General features: G+C 35.1%; 1 non-coding gene across 1 annotated transcript; it reads right to left on the bottom strand.

Moving 5' to 3' along the window:
* Positions 1 to 4,243: 4,243 nt before the first annotated feature.
* LOC120245100 lies at positions 4,244 to 4,373 on the bottom strand. The gene has a single exon (XR_005531708.1). It is a non-coding gene; the product is annotated as a small nucleolar RNA SNORA20 (small nucleolar RNA).
* Positions 4,374 to 26,887: the final 22,514 nt, after the last annotated feature.

Here is a 26,887-nt window from a genome sequence, read left to right on the forward strand (position 1 = left end):
CAATCATAAGTGTGCAGCAAACAATAGTTTGTTATTAATATCCAAATATGCTATGTGTAATTAATGTAAAAACATTAATAAACACTTGTTGAACACATCTTGTCTCTTTTCCATTATGCTTTGGTTTTAAGCATTGCCTTGTAATATATTTAAGCCTTGTTTGGTATTTCTTCTAACAGAGAACTCACATAATCTTGGATGGTGATGACTCTTATGCTGTGTCACCATATTCTAATGTGTTATTTTGGCCAATACATTCCAGCTGGATGGTGGGTAGTGAAAATGAATTCAGCTGGTTTCCTAAAACACAAAGACTTTGTCAGAGAGGAAACCATTTTTATGTACAAATGAACAATTTCTGATAATTCAGGTAATTCCAGACAGACGAGACAAATTTTTATTCTTAGGATTTTTCAGAGGAGCTGTCTATACTACTCAGATTTATCTACCTTTCTTTCTCACCTTAGCAATATAGATGTGATTCTAAACATACCATGTAACTAGCTGTACCTTTGGCTCAAAGTTTATTCTATTTGGTTTAAAAGGCACCAAAATCATTATATACACATTGACTTGGAATGAAGAAGAAAAAGAAGACAAATGAAAAATTATTTTTATTGCCAAAACCTGAGTTCTCTTTCAATGATTAACTAACACTCAAGGCAGGCAAGGGGCAGGTATCTTTTATATTCTAGGTGTAGTGATGACATGAATTATAATGGGAAGAAAATACAGCATTTTTAAAGGTTCTGGCTGGTTTAAAAAATAAGAAATGAATTTTCAATGTCAAGTTTTAAAAATGTTCATTTCCAATTTTTTTCTTGCTTCCTTGGTTTTGAATTAAATCTTTTTGTTGACATGTCAGGTTTTCAGAAGACTAGGTAACTAGTCTTTATTAGTTATTAGTCTTTATTAGAAGACTAGGTAACTTTTCTTCACATACACGCTGAAAATAAGAAAAGAAGACTCAATACCAGTTGTTCTGTTTTGATCAAACCAATATTTTGGTCAGGTAATAATGGGCAAGAAAAATAATTAATAACATGCCATAAGTTGTCCTGATAAGGTAAAGCAAGAAGTGACTATGGACTACATTAAGCAAGCATATGCTGATAGTACTCTAAACAGATTAAAAAAAAAGTTGACATTTTTAGGATGTTAGTTTTTAATGTTTTAATTTTACTCCTTTTCAAAATTCACTGATATATTAGCAAAGAACTGATATCATGTTTCTAAGTACAGGAAAACATTAACTTATATTTTATATTATTCCTGCTAAGGGCCTCAATATAATTTGAAGGGCCTCTGTTATAAATATTAAGACCTAGATGCTACTTCTTTATAGAATAGTTTTTGATCTATTACATAAAATATTAGTATATTTATATAGAAATGAAACTTGGACATTATAAAAATGTTTTTAAAATATGAATGTATAAATAAAATAAAGCTAAACTATAACCCCTTTACCAAGTTAACCAAAGATAACCAAAGTTAGTGTTTTATAGTATATCCTTCCAAGCATTTTTTGGTTTTATATATATATATATATATATATATGTTATATATAAAAACAATTATATATATAATGAGATATAAATGAGATAATGCTGTAAATTATTCTATAATTTTTATTTATTTTTTAAATTTTATTTTATTTTAAATCCAGTGTAGTTAACATGCAGTGTTATATTAGTTTAAGGTGTAAGATATAGTGATTCAACGGTTCCATATGTTATTTGATGCCCATCAAGATAAATGTATCCTTAATTCCTTTGCCCTATTTCACCCATTCCCCACCCACCTCCCCTCTGGTAACCTTCTGTTTGTTCTCCGTATTAAGACTGTATAATTTGATTTGTCTCTGTCTCTCTTTTTTTCTTTTCCTTGTTTGTTTTGCTTCTATAATTCCACATGAGTGGAATTATGTCATATTTGTCTTTGACTCACTTATTTTGCTTAGAATTATACTCTTTAGATACATCCATATTGTTACAAATGGTGAAATTTCATTCTTTTTATGGCTGGATAATATTTAATCGTATATATGGCACATTTTTATCCATTCATCTATCAATGGACACTTGGGTTGTTTCCATAGTTGGCTATTGTAATAATGCTGAAATAAATATAGGGTGCATTTATCCCTTAGTGTGTGTGTTTTTTTATTTTTTGAGTAAATACTCAGTAGTGTGATTCCTGGATCATAGACTTGTTCCATTTTTAACTTTTTGAGGAACCTCCATACTGTTTTCCACAGTGGCTGCACCAGTTTGCATTCCTACCAGCAATACAGAGGTTTCTCTTTTCTCCACATCCTTACCAACACCTGTTGTATTTCGCACTTCTGATTTTAGCCATGCTGACAAGTGTGAGGTGATATCTCACTGCAGTTTTGAGTTTTATATTTCCCTGATGATCAGTGATGTTGAGCATCTTTCATGTGTCTGTTGGCCATCTGTATGCCTTCTCTGGAGAAATGTTTGTTCATGTCTTCTGCCCATTTTTAAGTTGGATTACTTGCTTTTCTTTTTTTTTTTTTTTAAGTGTTTTTATATTTTATTTATTTATTTATTTATTTTTACAAATAGTTTATTGTCAAATTAGTTTCCACATAACACTCAGTGCTCATCCCCACAAGTGTCCTCCTCCATGCGCATCCTCCCCTCCCCCCTACATCCATCCCATGAGAGACTCTTGAATGCTGACAAAAACTGACGACTGATGGATTACTTGCTTTTCTAGTGTTGAGTTGTACAAGTTCTTTATACATTTTGAATACTGACCTTTTATTGAATATGTCATTTGTAAATACCTTCTCCCATTCCATAGGTTGCCTTTTAGTTTTGTTGATTGTTTCCTTTGCTGTGCAGAAGCTTTTTATTTTGATGTAGTTTATATAGTTTATTTTTGCTTTTATTTCCCTTACCTCAGCAGATATCTAGAAAAAAATTGCTACAGCCAATGTCAAAGAAGTTACTGCCTGTGCTATCTTCAAGCATTTTTATGGCTCCAGGTCTCAACTTTAGGTCTTTCATCCATTTTGAGTTTATTTTTGTGTATGATGTAAGAGAATGGCCCACTTTCTTCCATTTGCATGTAGCTGTCCAGTTTTACAAAAATCATTTATTGAAGAGACTGTCTTTTTCCCATTGCATATTCCCACCTCCTTTGTTGAAGATTAATTGACCATATATCTGTGGGTTTATTTCTGGGCTTTCTATTCTGTTCTGTTGCTTTATGTGTCTATTTTTTGTGCCAGTACCGTACTATATTGATCACTAAAGCTTTGTAATATAACTTGAAGTCTGGAATTGGATGCCTTTCCAGTTTTGTTTCACTTCTTCAAGATTGCTTTAGCTATTTGGAGGTCTTTTGTGATTCCATATAAATTTTAGGATTGTTTGTTCTAGTCTGTGAAAAAATGCTGTTAGTATTTTGATAGGGATTGCATTGAATGGGTAGATTGCTTTGGGTAGTATAGCCATTTTAACAAATTTGTTCTTCCAATCCATGAGCATGAAATGTCTTTCCATTTCTTTCTGTTATCTTTGATTTCTTTTGTGAAGGTTCTATAGTTTTTAGAGTACAGGTCTTTCACCTCTTTGGTTAAGTTTATCCCTAGGCATTTTATTATTTTTGGTACAACAGAAAATGAGATTGTTTTCTTAATTTCTCTTTCAGATGCTTCATTATTAGTATATAGAAATGCAACAGATTTATGTATATTGATATTGTATCCTGCAGCTTTACTGAATTCATTTATCAATTCTAGTAGTTTTTTGGTGCTTTAGGATTTTCTATATATAGTGTCATATCATCTGCAAATGGTGAAATTTTTACTTCTTTCTTATTAATTTGGATGCCTTTTATTTTGTTGTTATTGTTGTGGTCTGATTGCTGTGGCTAGGACTGCCAGTTGAATAAAAATGGTGAGAATGGATATCCTTTCCTTGTTCCTAAGCTTAGGAGAAAAGTTCTCAGTTTTTCACCACTGAGTTTATTAGCTGTGTTTTTTTCATGTATGACTTTATTATGTTGAGGTATGTTCCTTCTAAACCTACTTTGTTGAGAATTTTTATCATGAATGGAAGTTATACTTTGTCAAATGCTTTTTCTCCACTTTTTGAAATTATCATATGATGTGCCTCAAATCAGTATTTTAATGAAATAAATATACATAGAAAATAACCATAAGCACTTCGATTGAATCCTGCTTACATGGTTTATTCAGACATGGAAACAATGTCTGGACTGTGCATAATGGATTAAATGGTTACTCCATCTCCATTTACAATGGCCTAATATTGTTCTTTCCCATGTGTATAACTGCTCATATTACTGAAAGACCAGAGCAGCAAATCAATGGGATGGGACAAAGCAGACTTTAAACCTAAAATGCATTTTTTAATTTCTTGGGACTTGTTTTGTGGTCTATGTGACTTATTCTGGAGAATGTTCCATCTGCACTTGAAAAGAATGTGTATTCCGCTGTTTTAGGGTAGAGTATTCTGAATATACCTTTTAAGTCTATCTAGTCCAGTGCATTATTCAAAGCCACGGTTTCCTTGTTGATGTTTTTGGTTTGGATAATCTGTCCATTGATATAAGTGGGGTGTTAAAGTCCCCTACTATTATAATATTATAGTTAGTTAGTTCCTTTATGTTAGCTATTAACTGTTTAATGTATTTGGGTTAATCCATGTTGAGTACATAAATATTTACAACTGTTATATCTTATTAAAGTGTTCCCTTTATTATTATATAACACCCTTATTTTTTTCTTGTTACAGCCTTTGATTTTTATCCTTTCTCTTACTGATGTGATGTATCACATTGATTTACGAATATTGGCCCACATTTCCATCCCAGAAATAAATCCCACTTGATCATGGTGAATGTTTGTTTAATGTTTTGTTGGAGTCAGTTTACTAATATTTTGTTGAGAATTTTTAGATGTACGTTCATCAGAGATACTGGTCTGTAGTTCTCTTTTTTTGTGGTGCCATTATCTGATTTTGGTAGCAGGGCAATGCTGGCCTTAGAGAATAAATGTACATTAAGAGAGTCTGCTATGTCTCTGCTCTTGAAAGTAATGGCCTTATAAAGAAAAGGTCCTATAGTGCCCTGCAATGCAGTTTCCCCAGTTACCTGGAACCTGGCACCTCAGGAGGTATCTCCTATATGTGTTACATGTGCCCTTCTATTTTGTCCTGGATGCTTTTTCCTTCATTCCAGTCATCTGCATAGGCTTTCTTTGCCTTTATGGACAGGGTTGGGATGGGGCACCCAGTTTTATGGGTTCTTCCCCATTTTTAACAGGTTTTAACAAGTTGTGACTCGGGCTTCAACAGGACCCCTGTTGCTACTGCCACCACCAAAACGTACAGGTTGGGAGGTAGAAGGGTAAACCTGATGAAGAGCTGGGAAGCAGGGCTTGATGTAGGTAATCTAGGTAGTGAACATGGGCACTGTGTGGCTCCTATAGGTGGCCATGTGTTTATCATGAGGAGCAGGGGAGAGAGATGTCACCTGCCAGCTCCTTTGATACTGGAGTAATCTCCCTCTGAGATGAATAAATAACTCTCCCATCTATATATTCCAAGAGTTTTTCAAACTGCTGCTTCTGCCCTGTATCTCTATGGGCTGTTTTTAGTGCTGTCTCTTTAAGGTAGGGGACTCCACTTCCTATCACTCTCCAGGCTCTCCTAGAACTGAGCCCACTGATTTTTAAAATTCCAGGCTTAAGTCTCTTTGATTTTAAGAACTCACAAAATCCAGCCCCTCTCACTTTCAAACCCAAATATGATAGAGATTCATGTTCCCCATGCAGGCTTCCTGGTGTGATAATCTGTTTCTCACCCTTCTTCTTGCCCGCAGCTCTCTCCCAACCACAGACCACCATGGTCTATTTCATTCCCCACCACCTCTTTATCCTTCCTACCCTCTTCAATGCAACCTCTTCTCTACCTTTTGCTGTGGACTTTGTTCTTCCAGTCTCTGGTCATTTTTGGGGTTATTTATGCTGATATGAGTGTTATCTAATTGTGTCCATGGGATGAGGTGAACGTAGAGTCCTCCTACTCTGCCATACTCCCAGCCTATCTTCTATAGTGTAATTGTTAAATGAATAACATGTGATCATTTTAAAGTCGATATATATCAGACAATTAAGTTTTCTGGGTGGCAGGGACTATTAGAAAAATTCCTAAAATGAGATATTTATGTATGTATCTTTATGTTACTCCTCTGTTATTTCCTTAAGATAAGCTACTGGGGATGGGATTGCTGGATCAAAGAGGAATCTTTTTTTTAAATATAATTTATTGTCAACTTGGCTAACACACAATGTATGCAGTGTGTTCTTCATTTTGGGTGTAGAGTCCTGTGATTCATTGCTTACATACAACACCCAGTGCTCAGCCCAACGTGTGCCCTCCTCAATGCCCATCACCCATTTTCCACTCTCCTCCATCCCCCCTCCCATCAACCATCAGTTTGTTTTCTGTATTTAAGAGTCTCTTATGGTTTGCCTCTCTCCCTCTCTGTTTGTAACTATTTTTTTCCCTCTCCTTCCCCTATGGTGTTCTGTTAAGTTTCTCAAGTTCCACATGTTTATCCAAAGGATACAAGAGTGCTGACTCACAGGGGCACATGTAAGCCAATGTTTATAGCAGCACTTTCAACAATAACCAAATTATGGAAAGAGCCTAAATGTCCATCAACTGATGAATGGATGAAGAAGATGTGGTTTATATATACAGAGTAGAATCATTTTTAAAGTTATGGGCACATATTGAGAAATTGTTCCCCAGAGAGCTTGCATTTACTAATGCTTCCAACAAAAGTGTATAAGCGTACCTGGTTTTTTATATGCTATAATTCTGAAGTCATCATTCAACTTTTTATTCCTTGCTAAACTGGTGAGTGGAATATAATAGTACATTGCATTGGAGTAAAGTTTCTATTTAATTCTAAAATTCTATTTATTCATTCACCTTTTGATTATTGCTCTTAATAATTAAATTCTGCAGCTCATGTTTGACTTAAAGGGCATATCAGGACCTACACATATTTTAAATACAGAACAATTACTTTTTGTACCCTCTTAAATTCTTTCAAATGCAAAACATCCAATAGATTCTTTGTGAGGAAAATTTACATTCATTTAAGCCACTTGCTTTGTCCACTGGGAGAACAAAAAAAGATAGTAAAATTGGATTTTATATTTTGTTTATATTTTATTATTTATTAAGAGCTCTGTGTTCCAGGTGCTGGATTAAATTTTTTACATGAATCATCTACGTTTTCCTTGCCCATTCTTATGCAGTAGTAGTAAAGTATCCCCACTGTTAAAAGTGTCATGGCTCTACATGATAGCATAATTTGAGTCCATGTTTGTGTGAGACCAGAGTTAGAGTTACTAATAGCTGCAATATACTACTTTTTCTAAAGTGGTCTTGTGTTAATGATGGTATGAATCAATTCTATCTTGATGAATGAAGAATAAGATAATTAATGTCATCACATCATACATCTGGTAGCAATGTTTTATTCCTTCATAAGAAAGTTAAAGAATGAGAGGGGAGGGGATTGTCTGCTATTTTTTGCAAGTTCCCTTTCTTGATGCCAGATTTCTACTTAAGCCAGTCACTCAGGGCACAGTGGTTTATGTGAGAGCTAATACTCTTCTTTTCCCATGGGCACTTGTCCATCCCTGTTCTGTTTCTCTTCATCTCTTCTTGGGGCAACATGTAATCTGCCAGGCCTAACTCATTACTCACCCAGGGACCTGTATAGTTGCCAGAAGTCAGAACACTGGCCTTGATGGTTATGTGGTCCTTGGTCTCTGCCCTCTGGGAGTCTAGGGTGAGAGATCCTGTCACATTGGAAAGCATTAATCCTGCTATCTCTCAAGCCACTTTCCTGCTCTACTAGACCACAAGCCGAGGTTTCTCCCCCTTCTATAGAAAGCAAGAGCACATTAGCCAGGATATGGCCTGGGCTTCTGTTTTTTATAGACTTGCAGAGCCCATGGGAGGCATAACTGTCCGAAAGTGTCTCCAAATATTTCCTACAATTTAATCTTTGTTTTCCTTTATGTGACTAAGTTTTTCACTGTGCAGATCTGGATCTCTAACAATGCTTGCACAAAAGTGTACATTCATCCTCATATTTTTCCATCTTTTAGGCTAACAGAATGGGAATTCTATATAGTCACAATTATATTGATTTCCACAGCATGAGAGACTTTGTTCATTGGCTCCTTTCACAGATATTCAGTGAGGGCTAAATGTATGCTACACACAAGGAACAGAGGAGTGAACCAGACAAATACTCTCTTCATGGAATGGCATTAGGGTAAGAAGGCAGCAATAAAAAATAATCAAATAAAAGAGATCTTTTAAAATGAGGTTTTTGATGCATGCTACAAAATAAATAAAAGTAGTATATTGTAATAGAAAATGATGGTTTAGGGTGGTAGAAAAGGCCACCTCTAGTTGCATGTCAGTGAGGAGGTGACATTTGAGCTTAGACTGAGTGACTAGAAGGCACCAGCTATTTAGGCATCTAGAAACAGACAACTCCAACATGAGATAACAACAAGGACAAAGACCCCAGGGAAGAAAATATTTTGACCCATTCTAGAAAGGCAATGTGGCAAGAGCATAGGGAATGAAGGGTAAAAGTGGGAGAATTCACAGGTAAGGGCAAGTCAGATCATGTGGGATCTAATGGGCCATGGAATTTAGATTTTATGCTAAATGGAATAGAAGACTACTGAAGAATTTGATGTGGGAATTGGAAAAATCTGTTTTATGTTTTTAAAGCATTACTCTGGCTTTTATGTAGATTATAAAGGAACACAAATAGAAGGGAAACAACCAGCTGGGAGACTTTTGCAAGAATTAAAGCTGGGGTGAACAGTGACTTAGACCAGAAAAAAAATAGTGAAAATAAAGAGAAGTTAACAGGTGTGGAATATGCTTTTTAGGTGGAGTCAAAAGCATTGTTGATGGATTGTATGGTAGTAGTGATGGTGTTGAGGTGAAAGAAATAGGAGAATCAATTCTAGATTTTTCCCCTAGATAACTCTATATTTTTCACCTGAGCAATTGGATAGAGGGTGATGACATTTACTGAGACAAGGAAGAGTCTGGAAAGAATGGTTGTCATGGAGTGGAAGTTAAGACCCCTGTTAGGTAAAACTATAATTGATATGCCCTTTAGATATGTAAGTGAAAATGTCAATCAGTTCGTTGGATTGTGTGGGATTTAGTTCAGATTAGAGTTAAAGAATCATTTTTTAATTGGTTGAATCTGATGAATGAGATTATGTAGTTTTGAAGGAGGAAAAAAATTCTCAATCTAGCATCTCTATTTCTGTCAATGATGCCATTTTTCTTTTTTAAGTTTATTCATTTGAGAGAGAGAGAGGGAGAGAGAGAGAGCACATGTGCACAAGTTGGGGAGGGACAGAGAGGGAGAGAGAGAGAATCCCAACCAGGGATTCAATGTGGGGCTCAAACCCCATGAACCATGAGATCATGACCTGAGCCGAAATTGGTCACTTAACGATTGAGCCACCCAGGCTCCCTGATGCCATTTTCTCATTACCCAATGCCTCAGTCTTTTTGTGCTGGTATAACAAAATGCCATAGATTGGGTAGCTTCCAAACAACAGAAATTTTCTCTCATAGTTCTGGAGGCTGGGAAGTCCAAGAGCAAGGAGATTATATACTTAAATACTTCATTAAAGCACAAAGCAAAACAAATGAAACCTAGATGGGGATTGAATTAAAGAAAAGAGCATGAGCTTTGGAGAGAGAAAGTTCTTGGGGATTTTGTGAGTTTTCACTAAGATAATGTGCATAAAAATTCTTTATGCCCTATAAAGTAGCACCTGAAATCATTCTTAGCACCAGAAAGTTGTAAAATGAAGTACTATTAAAATGATACACCATATTGCAAATTTTCAAGGCTTGGCTGTTACTATACCTTTGTCTCCGGCCACATAGGACATTTTCTTGTATTCTGAAATCCTTTCATTTCTAACCAAAATACTTAGAATTCAAGAACTGAAGTTTCTCACTGTTGAATTAATGTTTATATCATTCCTTTGGGTTTTTTTAAGTTTATTTATTTTGTTCACCCTGTTTGAATTGGACAAAAGACATACAAATGAGAATTAGTGGCAAGCACGTTCAGCCTCTTCTGAAGTATGCATGCTCAGGCTCCTTTCTGAATCAATCTACCAAACACTCTCAACCAGATTTTGAAGAAGACTGATTGAAAACACTGACAGACTGCACCCTTAGAATCATGATAATTCACATATCTTCTCAGCTTCTTTGAAGTTTTCAGCAGAAACCAGAGGAAAAAAAAATCACATTTCATACTTTCTTGTTTATTCACAAGAAAGGAAACACTTAAGAATTTAGATAACATACATACATGCTGCCTTGATTTTATGCTGACAATTTATGCAGAGTGAAAGCAAAATATACAGCATCTGTGTGAAGAATGTACGCTGGTACTCAGGCGATGGGCAGCCAGACAGAGCTTGACAGTGAGGGCCAGATGAGCCAGTATCCTGCACGAGGCCCTAACAACATCTACTGCTCCAACTGCATTTCACTCTGCCGCTGTTGGACTAAACAATCTCTTAAAAGTTAATGGCCTTCTTCAGGGCTGGCACTGAAATTGCTGGTATTGCAGGGAGTAATTTTTTAAAAGTCATTACAGTACACAGTAATATAGTTTATTTCAGGTTTCCAGTCCTTTTCCTAAGGGACAAAGTTAGCTTTCAACAAAATGAAATCACAAGTAGAAATATACCACGATTTTCAACTTACAGGTTTTCTGAGTGTGTTAAATAAAACACTTCATATATTTTTTGGTGAGAAGATGTTTCTTTCTAGTATCCAGCCTGCCCTACCACCCATCCTGGAGTCATGATTCAACTTGGCTATCATCAGACTAAAGTTCTTCACTATTGGTCTGTGTGTGAAGGGTGTCTTCTAAACATTATCACAAATGTTCTATTTTAACTATGGAGAGAAGAGGGCCTACAAAGAGACCAAGTAGAGTTAGCAGGTTGTCTGCGATTATTCTGAATTGCAGAGGAAAAGAGACCCAAATAGACCAAAAAATTTATTTTTTGGAGGTATTCTGTTTGCTAACTTAAGGCATACCAGACATATTGTATCATCACTTTGTAACCTCAAGCAAATTAACAGTTCTAGGTAGTGGTCATCAATGACTAGTAACATCATAAAAAGAGGAAAAAAGAACCCTTTACGTTATAATACTTATGAGGCATTTTGCCAAAAATATTAAATTTGAATCTGTTCAGGCCTCTACATGTAAATAATATCCTATGGAATATATACAGAGTAAAGGAACATGTTAAATGACAGCATGGGGATGTAATCAGCAAAAATGAAACTGCAGAAATAATACAGGAAGACAAACTACTCTCTTCAACAAATTGGAAAAACAAAAACAAAAACAAAACAACCAGTGAGGAATTTATAGATTTAAAGAAACTTATATTGTGACATATAGACCTCATTTACGTTCTGAGTTAAACAAACAAACTTAAGAAATGGTTACAAAATGGAAAAAAGCTGAATTCTAACTAGAGCATTTTATGAGCTTATGGGAATGTTTTTGTTTTTGTTTTTGTTTTACCTAAGAGTGGTATTCTACATGAGAGGGCTTGCTCTCGAATTTTGGAGTCTCAGGATTTCTTGTAATTTAAAGAGTCATTGAAGACCTTAAAGTTATTTTGTTTAAGTAGATTATATCTATTGATATGTATGTATTGTAAATTAAAACACAAAATTAAAATATTAACTCATTTAAAATGAAAATAACAATCGAGTTACACATTATTTTCATAAAATAACTATATTTTCCAAAACAAAAAAGGTAGAAGTGTGGCACTATTTTAGATTTTGCAAATCTTTAAAATAACTTTCTTTATAGAAAACAGATGAATTCTAATATCTGCTTTTGCATTCATTCCTTTGTGCTATCACATGTCATGTAGCCTCTGGAAAACTTCACTGTCTACTCATGAGGATAGGAAATAAAAAGGCAACCAAAATCTTAATACTATTTGAAAATAAACTCCTTGAAAGAGTGATGGGGATGACCATGGGTCAACCAGCCCATACTGTGAGAACTACTGTGTTAGAGATACATTCTGATATATTAAAAATGAAAAATAAAAACCTATATTTTTGATATTAACTTCATTATGATCTGGGATGGAGATTATATTTGATACACTATTTTTACAATTTGCTAGTTGTTCAAACTGGATAAGCAGTACATCCGATTCATTAAACTAAGCCTGGTAAGTTTAAGTTTACCATAACAAAAAGGAAAATAAAAAACTAAAAATTAAGTAAATAACAATAAAAATGTTTTTGTAGGTGGGGCAATTATTTGACTATAATAATTACAATTACAACTATAATTACAATATTGAAATTTTGAACAAGAGTAGTAGTAAAAAAAAAAAAGACAAGTAGTAATGTGGGTCTGCTAGCCTTGTCTTTATAAAAACATGAATGAATATACTATGGGTGAGATTATAATATTTTAAGATTAAGATTTCTTGGAAAGATACATAGTTTTCATCCTTTAATTGACATTAATGTGTTTGTCATCAGAGTGTCAAGTTACAAAGTTAATATAAGTTTTTAAAGTTGGATTAAAAAGAGTTAAGAAATTATAGGTTAATTAAGTAAAAATTATTTACTTAATTTTCTAGGTTATGTGTTTATTATAGTAGAAATAAAAAAGTAACTATTGGTGAGAAAATTTTCCCACAGAGCAAACATCAAGTCTGAATGGTTTTACTCATGAGTCATAGCAAGCTTTCAATGAGCAGATCATCTAATCTTATATAAAATCTTTAAAAGTGTCAAGGACTACTGGAAAGTGTCCCCAATTCATTCTATATGGCATTATAAATTTGATATCAAAACCAGACAAGGGTAGAAGAAATAAGAAGTATTGGCCTGGGATATAGATGCAAGAATTCTGAACAGAACATTAGCAAACTAAACATATAATACTGTAAAAAACACAAAATATATATGATGAAGTTAAAGTTTACCTATGGAACTCAAGAATGATTTAATATCACAAAAATATTTAAACATCATTTACCATATCAATAGAGTAAAAGAGAAAACCTGTAAGACTACCTCAGGAGACATAAAAAGCAAATCATGATAAAATCCTTAGTAAATTAAGATTGGGAGGGACATCAGCAAAATAGAGAAATAGGACGTCTCAGCACCATACCTCCCATAGAAACACAGATTTTTAACAACTATTCCCAGAAAAGAACACCTTTATGAAAGGCCAAGAGCACACCTGCGAAGTTCTAGTACATTGACGGACCAAAAACTCTGAGACTAGATGCATTGAAGAAGGTTAAGAGCAGTTTCACTTCACCCATGTCACCGTTCTCCCAGGGAAACACAACTTTGAGGGAAGAAAAATCCCTTTAGGTGTTGATTTTTCTCATGGGCTAAAGTAAGAGCAAAACGTGACTGCAGCTTTCCTAATCTTTTAGGATGTTGCCCAAGAGATCCATTTCTGCCTTGCCCCACCCAGAACACTGAAGGGATTGAAATGGCTGAAAAATCTCAGGACCATTAGAGAAGGGTAGAACTTACAGAACCCAGGGGATCTTAACAACAGGCTGCAGATTATATAACCTGCTCAAGGTCTCCACCGAGAACCCCACCCACAACTCTGTAGAACCCCTCACCTGGGGACTCTTGACTGTGAGTGGATGCAAACTCCTAGCAATCTGTACTCCCCTGCAGACTGAACACAAGGAAGCCTCCTTGGATGGCACATGAGGGCCACCACATACAACACACAAACATTAGCAACTGGCTCAACTCTGTTAGATTGGGAGATGGCACACAACCTTGACACTTAAGTGCACTGCCATGGAGAAAATAAACAAGAGATTCTCAGTACCCAGCCTGGTTTTGCAGAATTAAGGGAAAGTACACAATTCTAAATCTTCCCTCCAAAGAATGAATAAGAGGAGTAGAACAGGTGCACCATTAGGAAAGGTCTGAGAGATTATCAGAACCTCTAACGAGGCTGATTTGTTAAGATCTTTTTTGAAGCCAGTCAGCACGATTAGAGAAGGTAACTGCTTCTTCAAATGTGAAGACAACAATACACAGCTTTAAGGACATGAAGAAGTATTGGAAACTATCAAGACTGAACCATCAATAAATAGAAAAATTGAACAGACCAATAATAAGAAGATTAAAGCAGTAATCAAAGTCTTCCAACAAGGAAAAGCCCATGTTCAGATGGCTTCACAGGTGAATTCTGCAAAAATTTAAATAATTAATGCCAATCCTTCTCAAATCCCTCCAAAAAGCTGTAGTGGTGAGAACATTTCCAAATTCATTTTATGAGGCCAGCATTAGTGTAATATTGAAGCTCAACTATGACACTACAAGAAATGAAAACTACAGGTGATTGTGCCTGATGAACACTGTTGCAAAAATTCTTGATAAAATACTAGCAAACCAAATTCAGCAGCACATTAAAAGGATTGCACACCATAGTCAAATGGGATTTATCCTTAGATTTAAGGATTGTTCAACATATGCAAATCAATCACTATGATATGCTGTGTTAGCAGAATGGAAGATAAAAATCGTGAACATCTCAGTAAATACAGAAAAAGCATTTGACGAAATTCCTAATATTATACTCAATAGTGAAAAACTGAAAGCTTTTTTTCTAAGATCAGGAACAAAACAAGGATGCTCACTTTGACCACTTCTATTCAATGTTGTAGTAGAAGTTCTAGCCAGAACAATTAGACAAGAAAAAGAAGTAAAAGACATCCAAATTGGAAAGGAGAAATGAAATAGTCTCTTTTTGCAAATGACATGATCCTATGTATAGAAAATCCTAAAGACTGCACCATGAAAAACCTCTCAGAATTAATAAGAAATTCAAGAAGTTTGCAGGACACAAAAATCAGCATATAAATATTAGTTGCACACTTATACATGAACAAAAACTATCTGAAAAAGAAATTAACAAAAAAAAAACCATTTACAATAGCACCATACAAGATAATTAAACCAAGGAGGTGAAAGATTTGTACACGGAAAATTATAAAACACTGGTGAGATTGAAGAAAATGGAAGTCAAAGATATCTCATGTTCATAGATTAGAAGAATTAATATTAAAATGTCTGTAACACTCAAAGGAATCTACAGACTCACTGCAATCTCTATTGCAGTTTTTACACACACACACACACACACACAAACACACACACACACACACCTTAAAATTCATATGGAACCAATCAAGACTCCAAATTAGCCAGGGCAAGCTTGAACAAGAAGAAAAAACCTGGAAGCATCATATTTTCTGATCTCAAATTATGTTACAAATTATAAATCAAAACAGTATGGTAATGGCATAAGAACAGACCTATAGAACCGTGAAACAGAAGAGAAAGCCCTGAAATAAATCCACCATAGTCATCTATTCTTCAACAAGGGCACCACAAAAACAAAATGAAGGGAAGTTAGTCTCTTCACTAAATGGTGTTGAGAAAACTGAATATCCAAAAGCAAAAGAATGAAATTGGGTCTATATCTCACAGCATATATAAAAATCAACTCAAAATGGATGAAAGACTTCAATGTAAGACCTCCAACCATAAAACTAAAACAGAGCAGAGCAAAGAGCTCACTTAAATAGGTCTTGGCAATGTTTTTCAAACATAACCCTAGAAACATGGGCAACAAAAGCAAAAACAGATAGGTAGGATTTCATCCAACTAAAAACTTTGAGACAGCAAAGGAAACATTGAACAGAGTAAAAAGACAACCTATAGAATGAGGGAAACTATTTACAAACCATACATCTTATGAGAAGTTAATATCCAAAATATATAAGCAATTCCTGTAACTTAATTGCAAAACAACATAACACCACCAGCAAAATTACTCATCTAGTTCCATTTAAGTGTCTGAAACATTTATGGTCCATTGAGAGTCATGATTCTTGTGAGATTTGCAAACAAATGCAGATGTGTAACAGGGTGGAAAACTATGATCAAATGGCATTAGTAGCTTAACTTGCATTATTCAAATCAGAAATAAAAAACATAAAAAGCTTTTTTTTATTTCTAATTCCTCTCCTCAGATACTTCTTGGTCTATTTATGTTATTAATTAATAATATAGGCAGACGCCAGAATTGCTAAATAATTAAAGCCATTAATTCTCCAGGAAAACTGCCTAGGATTGAATGATGTTTCTATTATTACTAAATGTATGACTTGGGGCAAGATATTTAACATCTCTGTATCTCAGAATATTCACCTGTGAATGGGAATAATAGCATAACCCTCACAGAATTTTAATAAGTTGTGGTATGGCTTGCATATTGATGAGGAATGCATTTCTAAAGCCTGACAATTTTCTAGTGTCTCTTCTGTACAGAAGGAAGCCAAGAAGTTCTATCCTTAGGTTATGTCTAGAAAAGTTTGATCTTCTGCATAATCTTAAGTGATTCCTTGAATGTGGGATTCAGAAAAACTGTTAATCATTGGAGAAAAGCAGTTCAATGACTCCCAGCTATAATACATTTTCATTTTCTCAATTGCATGGTAAGCATCAAGGGAAGAATGTACTGTATATAAATTTCCCTGATCTATTCATTATTTATAAACAATTTAACATAAATTCACATGCTGATAGTTATTTCCTTAGGTATATTTTATATTAATTGGTTTGTTTAAATTGTATTTGGATTTAAGTCCTCAAATTTTAGTGTTTCTGGAAAGTATTTAAATATTGCTGACAGCTAAAAAGTTTAGTTCTCTGTTCAATCCTTTGACCAGTTCCCATGGTTTACTGATTAACAGAGATACATGATTGATTCCTTCTTCCACCATAAGTAAAGTGTCATACAGGTATCATCAGATATCTGGTACTTCTGGGGTATCTGGGTGGCTCAGTCAGTTGAGCATCTGAGTCTTAATTTTTGCTTAGATCATTAATCCCAGGGTCAAACCCCATTTTGAGCCCCACGTTGAGCATGGAGCCTGCTTTAGACTCTTTCTCTACCCCTCTCCCTCTTCCTCTACACCTCTTGCCTGCTCACATAGTCTCTCTCTAGCTCTCTAAAATAAAAGTTAAAAGAAGAAATATGGTACTAATAGGTATCAGGGACTCACTAGTTCTCTTTGAAGGCTGCAGGGATTTGGATCTAAGTTAAACTGAATTCAGATGTTGGAATTAGATCAAGAAATTTGCTTCTGAACTTTGTTAATTCTTTGGTTCTAGGAAGTTGATATTAAATGATTACTACAAGATTTCTTATTAACTCTAAAAAATGCATAGTGAAAAACCAGAAAAGTCACATTTAGCACATTAAATGTTGATGAAAGAAGTTGCATTTTTTACTTTTGGGAGTCACAGATAATTGCATTAGCTCAGTATCTTACAGTTCTTTCATAGGGACAAAGGAATTTAGCAAGGATTTTGGCTGACTGGATGATGGTATGACTTGTTATGCAGAATATTTTTAGGTAAAATACTTTTGGGAACAACACCTACTGAGGAAGAAAAAACAATATTACACTAATATGGCCAATGACAAAGGATTAACAGAAATTCTTATAGATCAAACTCAGAAGATGATGAGAGGGCCTTGGCTCTGATGGCCATTTATCCACAGGAGGATTAGTTTAATAAGAAGTTCAATTGCAGGGTTGGCTTTACAAAAACATACCAACTCATTCTATTATTCTAAATATTATGACATTCCTTCCTCACCTGTAAAATTGGAAGAGATTTTCTTGGGAAGAAATAAGTAATTGTCTTGGATCTTTAGAAAAAATTGTGAATTACACTGAAGGCAGCCGCAGTAATGCCAAACTCTTGGACACTTGAGGTGAGCCATTTCTTGGGTAGATTCCATTTTCTCAAAGTGTCTGCTTAATCATAAATCCAAGAACTCTCTTGGCTCTCTAAGTTTCTTTGCACCAGAGTGATTCTGGTAGGGGTATAGAGGTTTAGACTTACCCAAAAATGGATTCAGTAGTAATGGGTACAGTGGATACTATAGTGTGCAATCCAGATACTACCCTTCTAGAATCACAGCACTTATTGTCCCAGTTTACACAAGTGCTGGTTACTAATAGCTCTTAGTGAAATCTTTCTCTAGAAATTGCCCTTAAGTAGAGGAAACCACCTCATCCAAGTTTGCTCTCTACCCTGAGGCAGGCTTCATCTAATAACTGATTATTGAAGAAGACCCAAAGGTCCAACCTCATTGCCTCCATTTGAGACTACTTTGAAGAGCCACTCCCAGCTTTAGAACTTCCCAGAGGACTGGCTGAGACTTCTGCTGGAGGACTGCATTGCAGTTCAACTTCTGTCTGCCCAATACTGCTTTCTCTTTCTCAGTAGGTATTGTTCCCAAAAGCACTTTACCAAAAAATATCCTGCATATAAATCTTCATTTCAGAGTCTCTCTCTCTCACAGAGAATGTATCCTCTGATGGTTGCTTGTGTCAGGAGTGGTTCCAGGAAGTAGACTATGAAGTGAATTGGATCTTCCTCTTGCCAACTGGTAATGACTCCATCATTGTTGGCAAGTAGAGTACTCATAGACCTTAACACGTTGTAGTGGCATATAGTTAAAACATTCACTAATGGTAAACTAAAATGGGATTCTAGTGAAGGGAAGTGCCCCATTAGGAGAATATCTCAGGCATTTGAAAGGTTCTGGGGATAATAATTATAATAACTATGGAATCAGACAGCCTTTGCTCGGTGCTATTGGCACATTTAAGAAAGTCATTTAAATGCTGAGGATACTAATAATTAGTTAAATGTGAGCTCTGAAAGTCAAAGGGCCTTTTTAGTAGCACAGAAAGAGACTTTCAAATCCTGCAGCTGGAAGGGAAGAAAAGAACCTTTCAAGAGTAGTAGGGCTCCAGAGAAAGTTGACTTTTTAACTGTGGCAAATCTGACATGCCAAGATCAGAAACCTATTGGAAAGACATGGAATGCTGGGTGTATGGATGGGGCCAACTGTGTCAATTTATCAAAAAATCTTGAATTCCTAAATTCACCTTATCCCTCTAGGGTACAGAAGTCATCCAAACATCCATTAAACTCTAGGGCTTTCCTATTCCGCCTTGCAAGAAAATATATATTCCTCTCAGAGTCTGTCTTTACTTCTTCTCCTGACCATCAGGCCAATATCCAGGGTCATTTTACAGTATAAACCAACCAGGGAAAGGCTAGGTTTGCTAAAGACGAAAAAAAGAATATATATCAAAGAATCAGTAAGGCCTGGTTAACATATATTAGAAGGGGCCAAGAGAGTTTTTATAGGATTACTTCTTGAGGTGCTGGATTAGGGAGCAGAACATAAAGTTGGATAAGTGAGTTTATTTCCCACTTTTCTAGGATATAGGATTTAATTCTCTGGAAAGACTTTAGGGAAAAAAAAGTGTTAAGATACTGCTAGGATGATCCTTGAGAGATTAGAGAAAACCAAATGCCTTTTCTAACTGAAGTGGAAAGTCTTGACCTACTGTGACTAATAGCTGAAATAGGAATCAATAGGCAGAGAGAAGTGAAGAGAGAGAGGATACATTGCATACACCCAGAAAAACTACCAGCTGACAGTGGGGGGTTTGTTTGTAGGGGGGCTTTGGAGACATTTTGATTACCAAAGCAAAAGGATTGTATTGGTGAGAGGTACATCCATGTCACTGGGAAGCTCAATGATGTCTTTCCCCTGTAGTAAGGAATGATAGAAAGGTGCTATTACCAAACTGGAAAAGGGGTGATGTAGACTGGGTATTTAATCATTAGAAGCCTGTTGTGTACATTTATTATAATGAGAGGCAAGACTGGAGTGGCAACTTAGGATCTGACCTTCAGAGATATTAAATGACTAATAAGGCACAATATTATTAGGGAGAACATAAATGAACAACCAAAAAGGATATTGCTTAACTTATTCAACTAAAAGAAATGAAAAAAAAATCTATGATTAGGATGGTAAGGGCACCAGCCTTATGTGGGAAATAGGGCAGTCCTTTGCCCATGTTCTAGACTTGAGCCAAGTTTCAGGCCCTGAATCTACTGACTGAAGGAAATGCTGAGTCCACAGGAGGAAGGACTCTATATGGTAATAATTCCCTCAGTTATTTCCCCAAAGGAACCTATGACCATTTACTAGGTTAACCATACACTGAGGAAAAAAATACCTAGACATTTCAAGGATTCTGGGATATAGGGTCTGAGTTGAAGGAGATACCCAGAAATCTAAAGCATCACCTGCCATATGTCAACTCTGTGCTTACTACTATATGTATACTACCACATCCAATCTTACAACAAACCTATTACTATTTCCACTTTACCAATGATGAAGCTGAAGCTTATAATAGTTACATACTTGCTCAAAGTTTATACACTGTTAAGAAGATTCAGAGCCAGAACTTAAAGTCTGTTTGACATCAAAACTCATGCTTACTTCTCTGTTCCTGCACAAATACACAAATGGTTCCCTAAACCTGTAAGTCAGAGTTGATTCAATAATAATATTCTCTGGTCCTCTTCACTTCTTTTCTCTTTTTGCCTTGTCACTAAACAGGAAATAACTCATTATTTTAGCCAGATGGCAGCCAAATAACACCTCTGAGAAAAAATTGACTGCATTTACTTTAAATGACACATAAACCTTAATGTTTAAATCACCCTTTCAACATAGTGCCAGGAAAAAATACAGGGGAAGTGATTGAATTTTTCAGAAATAGTCATAACTCCCTTAATGTGGAGAGATTTGAGGCTTTCTAAAATGGAAAGGATATATCAGATTGTTACACATCTTACTTCTCAGAAAAGGTGTCCTTGAGGAATCTTAGAGATATTTAAAGAAGTCATGATACCAAATGGAATTGGGAACCTGGCCAAAGCAGCATTTTCCCAGGACATTAACTATTAGTCTCCCATTTGTCATCATGAATATATATTTGCTTCATAAATGTACATGTAATGGATATATTCTAATAAAGATAATTACCTACTCCCAAATAAAATCTCTTTTATTCTTAGAGCTGTTTCCTCTGTATCTGTTGTACTCATATTTAGCCTGAACTACTGTGCTGTTAGAGAACATAGAACATGTCTTTATAGCCTGGATTTTCATTAAAGAAGTCAACCAAAATTGTTAAAGAATCATTAATTCAATGTAGGGCTTAAACACAAAACAATATCCTTTGTTGGCTATTATCACAGTGTAGTGACAGAAAGCAGAAAAGGAGAGATGAGGATTGATTGTTTACTTCTTGAAATAAAAATTCAGACGATATGTCAAAGGGGCTTCCATTATGCTGTAAGAAGTAAATGGAAAGCTATAAATGAAATAAGTTTTGTTATTTGAGTTTCATAAAGTTTATAACTTAGTTCTGCCAAAAGGCTACTAAAAGTGAATTTATTTCCATAAGGACCAGAATTTCACATTTCACAGTGAACAAAAGGTTTGCTGAAATTTATATTGAAAAACACAACTAAAAATAATAAAAGTATATTTATTAAGCCAAGTACTATAATTAGGTTATGATAGCAAACATATTATAGCTGTGTGCTAATATTAGGAAGAAAGAAAGTATAAATCAAATTCCCCTTTTTTTGTGAGGAAATCAGACAATCACTTTTGTATGATGTTATAGCATTCTTCATTTTACATCTGACATTTTACAGAACATGAAGAGTCATTTTTATAAAGATATATGGAAACTTCATCAATTTTTCCCAATGGTCTTTTACCATTTGTTATTCAAAACTATTCTCTTTTATTTATTTTTATTTTTTCATTAAGCATTTTTCATGTTTATTTTTGAGATAAAGCATGAGTAGGGGAAGGGCAGAGAGAGAGAGAGACAGAGAATTTGAAACAGGCTGCAGGCTCTGAGCTGTCAGCACAGCCCCATGCAGGGCTCAAACTTGGGAATAGTGAGATCATGACCTGAGCTGAAGTCAGACATTTAACTGATTGAGTCACCCAGGTGTCCCAAAACCATTCTCTTGTAAAGTGTTTATTCTGACATTATCTTTATCACTGTTTCCTTCCTCACTTTTAAATTAAACTAACTCATCCAGGTCACTATTTTTCAATAGTTTTGCCTGTGATTCCCTTGCACCTGTTTTTATATTTATAGAATGGGATAATCATCTATAAACTGACAGTTAAATAGAATGTGGAAAGGATTAATGCAACTGCTAAACAGGAAGAGATGTTTCAAGTGGGGACTAATATTTAAATTAATACTTTTGTGCTTTGACTTTCGCTTTCCTAAACAATAACATGTCCACTGCGTCTTAGTGAATAAGAAATCACAGAACAGAGGAATGGTTTAAAGAAAAACCTGTTTTAAAGAAAAAAGAATGAGATAACATGTGTATTAGTCTACTCAGTCTACCATAACGCAATACCACAGGCTGAGCATCTTAAACACAGACATTAATTGTCTTATGGCCCTAAAAGCTGCAAGTCCAAGATCAGGGTGATTTTAGGATTGGTTTCTGGTGAGGCCTCTCTTCCTGGCTTGTAGATTGCCCCTCTCATTGTGTCTTCACATGGCATTTCCTCTCTGTAATGAAACAGAGCAAGAGAGAGATCTAGTGTTTCCCCTTTTCTTATAAGGATGCAAATCCTAACACGTTAGGGCCTTCCCTTATGACCTCATTTAATCTTAATTAGGTCTATAAGGCCCTGTCTCCAAATATAATTGCAAATATAATTAGGAATTAGAGCTTCAATATATGGATTTTAGGGGACAAAATTCAGTCCCTAGCAACATATGCTCATTTGTAACTCCATTGCTTCCTTCTTGTTTGACTTGTGATAAATTAAAAACATTGCTTAGCCTTAATTTGTTAATCTATATAATGTGGACAAATACTCAATTCATAGGATTTTGACATGGATCAAAGAAACAGTGCATTTTAAGGACTTAGCATACTACCTGGCATAGAATAAGTGCACAATAAATACTGATTGTTATTAAGGGTTCCTGTTGATACCCCAGTGCTAATAAAAACTGAAAAATGAAAAGGGATTGTCTTCTTTTCTTCATGACACTAAGAAATGGGGAACCTGGAAGAGATCTGGAAGATGGCAGAGTAGGAGGTACTGAAGCAACAGCTACATCTTGCAACAAACTCTGAAAATGACCTAGAGACTGGCAAAGCACACCTTCCATAACTAGTCATAGAGAGAAGGCAACATAAAAGAGGGTAGGAAACTGGAGATGAGGTCAAGAATTAAACCTCTGGTACAACTAACCATATGTGGGCAGGACATCACAAACATGGAGGAGAAAGGGGATCAGATTCCATACCAGGCACCCCTGGTCTTGTAGACTTTAATTGGGTAGCCAGAGGCTTATAGGAACCAAGTCTAATATTCTCCATCTACCTTTCTAGCACCATGTACCCTGCCCTAGCATTCCTCTGGAGACCCACCCCATATAACCTGCTTACCTATGCAGGCATCCCTCTAAACCTCTTCTGACTCACCACACACCCTGCCCTTTGATGCCCCCATAGCTGACACAGCAACTAATTGCAGACAGCCAGGCTAAGCGCCAGTTATTTCTACTAGTGAACCCTCAGAGGCTTCATCTGGGTCTCTCAAATATGTGGGGAGCAAACCCTGCCCACTGTACCCGTAACAGGTGAAGTGGGTCATTATAGCCACCTGAGTTGAAGTCCAGATATCTCCCAGCATGTTTACAGCAACCACAACTCAGCCACAACAAGAGGGTGCATGGAGTCCACATAGGAGACACCCCTAGAACAACTGGTTCTGGTGACTGAAGGTCACTATATAGCACCATAGATAGAACCTCTTCTACACAAGGCCGATACTTTCAAGACCAGAAAATGGGTAACTTATCTACCTAATGCATGGAAATAAACAAGTTAGACAAAATAAGGAGACAGAGGGAGATGTACCAAATGAAATAATAAGATAAAATCATAGAAAGAAAAGAACTAGACACAAACAACATGCCTGATAAAGAGTTCAAAGTAATAGTCATAAAAGGTACTTACCAGATTTGAGAGAATAGCAGATAAACTTAGAATTTCAACAAAGATATTGAAAACATAAAAAATAACCAACCGGTGCTGAAGAATAAACTAACTGAAATGAAAAATATGCTAGAGGGAACCAAGAATAGATTATTAGAGGTGGCAGAAGAATAGATGAGTAATCTGGAAGACAGAATAATGGGAAGCAACAAAGCTAAACAGTAAGAATAAAAAAAAATAATAAAAAACTATGAATAAGTTAAGAGACCTCTACAGTATCATCAAGTATAATGACACTCACATTTTAGGAATCCCAGAAGAAGAAAGAGAAAAGAGGGCAGGAAACTTATTTGAAGAAATGGCTGAAAATTTCCCTAATTTGAAGAAGAAAACAGACATTCAGTTCCAGGAATCAAAGAGAGCCCCAAACAAGATGAACTCAAGCAGATCCACACCAGACACATAATAATTAAAATTGCAAAAATCAAAGATAAAGGGAGAATTTTAAAGGCACCACCAGAAAAGAAAACACATACAAGAGGAAACCCCATAAGGCTATCAGCATATTTTTCAGCATAAACTTGGTAGGCCAGTGGAAGTGTCATGAAATATTCAAAGTTCTGAAAGGAAAAACCCTACAACCAAAAATATCTGGCAGGGTTATCATTCTTATCTATATCATTAAGGAGCTATAGAGTGTCCCCCCCAAAAAAATCACCCCTAAATCAGCCTTACAAGAAATGTTAAAGGGTATTCCTTAATGGAAAGAAAAGGCTGTAACTAGAAGTAAAATTATGAAAGGTAAAAAAATTTGCTGGTAATATATTATTCAATTATAAAGCCAGTATGGAGGTTAAAAACACAAAAGTAGTAAAATCAATTATATCTACAAAAATTATTCAAGGATACACAAAATCAGAAGATGTAAAATATGACATCATATATATAAAACATGGAAGAGGAAGTAAAATTTAATGCTTTTAGAATGTGTGCAAATCTGGCACACCTGGGTGGCTCAGTCAGTTAAGCATCCAACTTCAGCTCAGGTCATGATCTAAAGGCTTGTGAGTTTGAGCCCCACATCAGGTTTTGTGCTGACAATTCAGAGCCTGGAGCCTGTTTTGGATTCTGTGTCTCCCTCTTTCTCTCTGCCCCTCCCTCTCTCATGCTCTATCTCTCTCTATCTCTCAAAAATAAATAAACATTTAAAAAGTTTTTAAAAAAGAATGTGTGCAAATTTGAGTGACCATCAATTTTATATAAACAAAATACATATAAGATGTTATATATGAACCTCATAGTAACCACAAATCAAAAGCATATTAATAGATACACAAAAATAAAGAGAAAGGAATCCAAGTATATCACTAAAAATTATTCATCATCACAAAGGAAGAGATCATGAGAAGAAGAAAGGAATAGAGAACCAGAAGACAGAGAGAAAAGAACCCATTTATATACTGTCTTCCAAGAGACTCACTTCAGATTGAAAAACAAACTATATGTGAGCAGATGGAAAAAGATATTCCATACAAATGGAAGCAAAAAAAAAAAACTGGAATAACAATACTTATATCAAAGATGTTAAACTAGGTCCATAGCAATAGACAAAGAAGGGCATTATATAATGGTCAAGTGATCAATTTAACAAGTGGATATAACAACTGCAAATAACTATGCACCCAAAATGGGAGCTCTTAAGCACATAAAGCAAATATTAACAGGAATATATTGATAGTCATACCATAATAATAGGAGGTTTTAATACACTACTTATAGGAATGGATAGATCATCTCAACAGAAAATAAGAAAACGGTGGCTTTGAACAACACACTAGCCCAGATGAACTTAACAGTTATATACAGAACATTCTGTCCAAAAAGAGCAGAATACACATTCTTTTCAAGTGAAGATGGAACATTCTTTGGTATAGATAACAAGTTAGGACACAAAATAAGTCTGAGTAAATTTAATAAAATTTAAGTGATATCAAGTATTTTTTCTAACCATAACGGTATAAAACGAGAAATCAGTGACAAAAAAAAACTTCAAAAAATACAAACACATAGAGGCCAAAATGCAGATGACTAAACAACCAATGAATTACCAAAGAAATAAAAGAGAAAAAAATTTTTAAAAACATTGAGAAAAATAAAAATAAAAAGAGAATAGTCCAAAATCTTTGAGATGCAGCAAAAGAAGTTCTAAGAGGGAAGTTTATAGCAATACAGGCCTATATCAAGAAATAAGAAAAAGCTCAAATCATCTAACACCTAAAAAATCTAGAAAAAGTAAAAAACAGAATGTACAGTTAGTAGAAAAGGGAAATAAGAAAGATTAGAGCAGAAATAAATGAAATAGAGACCAAAAAAATAAAAAACACAGCAACATCAAAAAGAGACAACACACGTGCGCGCGCACACATGCGCACACACACACGGATAATAAAGAAAAAAATAAACAAGGTCAATAAAACCAGGAACTAGTTCTTTGAATAGATAAACAAAATTGATAAACTCTTAGCCAGATCCATAAAGAGAAAAAGAAAGAAAACCCAAATAAATCATAAATGAAAGAGAAGTAACAACTGATACCAGAAATAAAAAGGATTATATTAGAATGCTATGAAAAATTATATGCCAAGAAGTTGGACAACTTAGAAGAAATGGGCAAATTCCTAGAAACACGTAATCATCCAAAACTAAATTAGAAGGAAATAGAAAATTCAAAAAACTGA

This window comes from Hyaena hyaena, unplaced genomic scaffold (genome assembly GCF_003009895.1).
Source record: "Hyaena hyaena isolate Hyena2069 unplaced genomic scaffold, ASM300989v1 scaffold_407, whole genome shotgun sequence".
Taxonomy (NCBI): domain Eukaryota; kingdom Metazoa; phylum Chordata; class Mammalia; order Carnivora; family Hyaenidae; genus Hyaena; species Hyaena hyaena.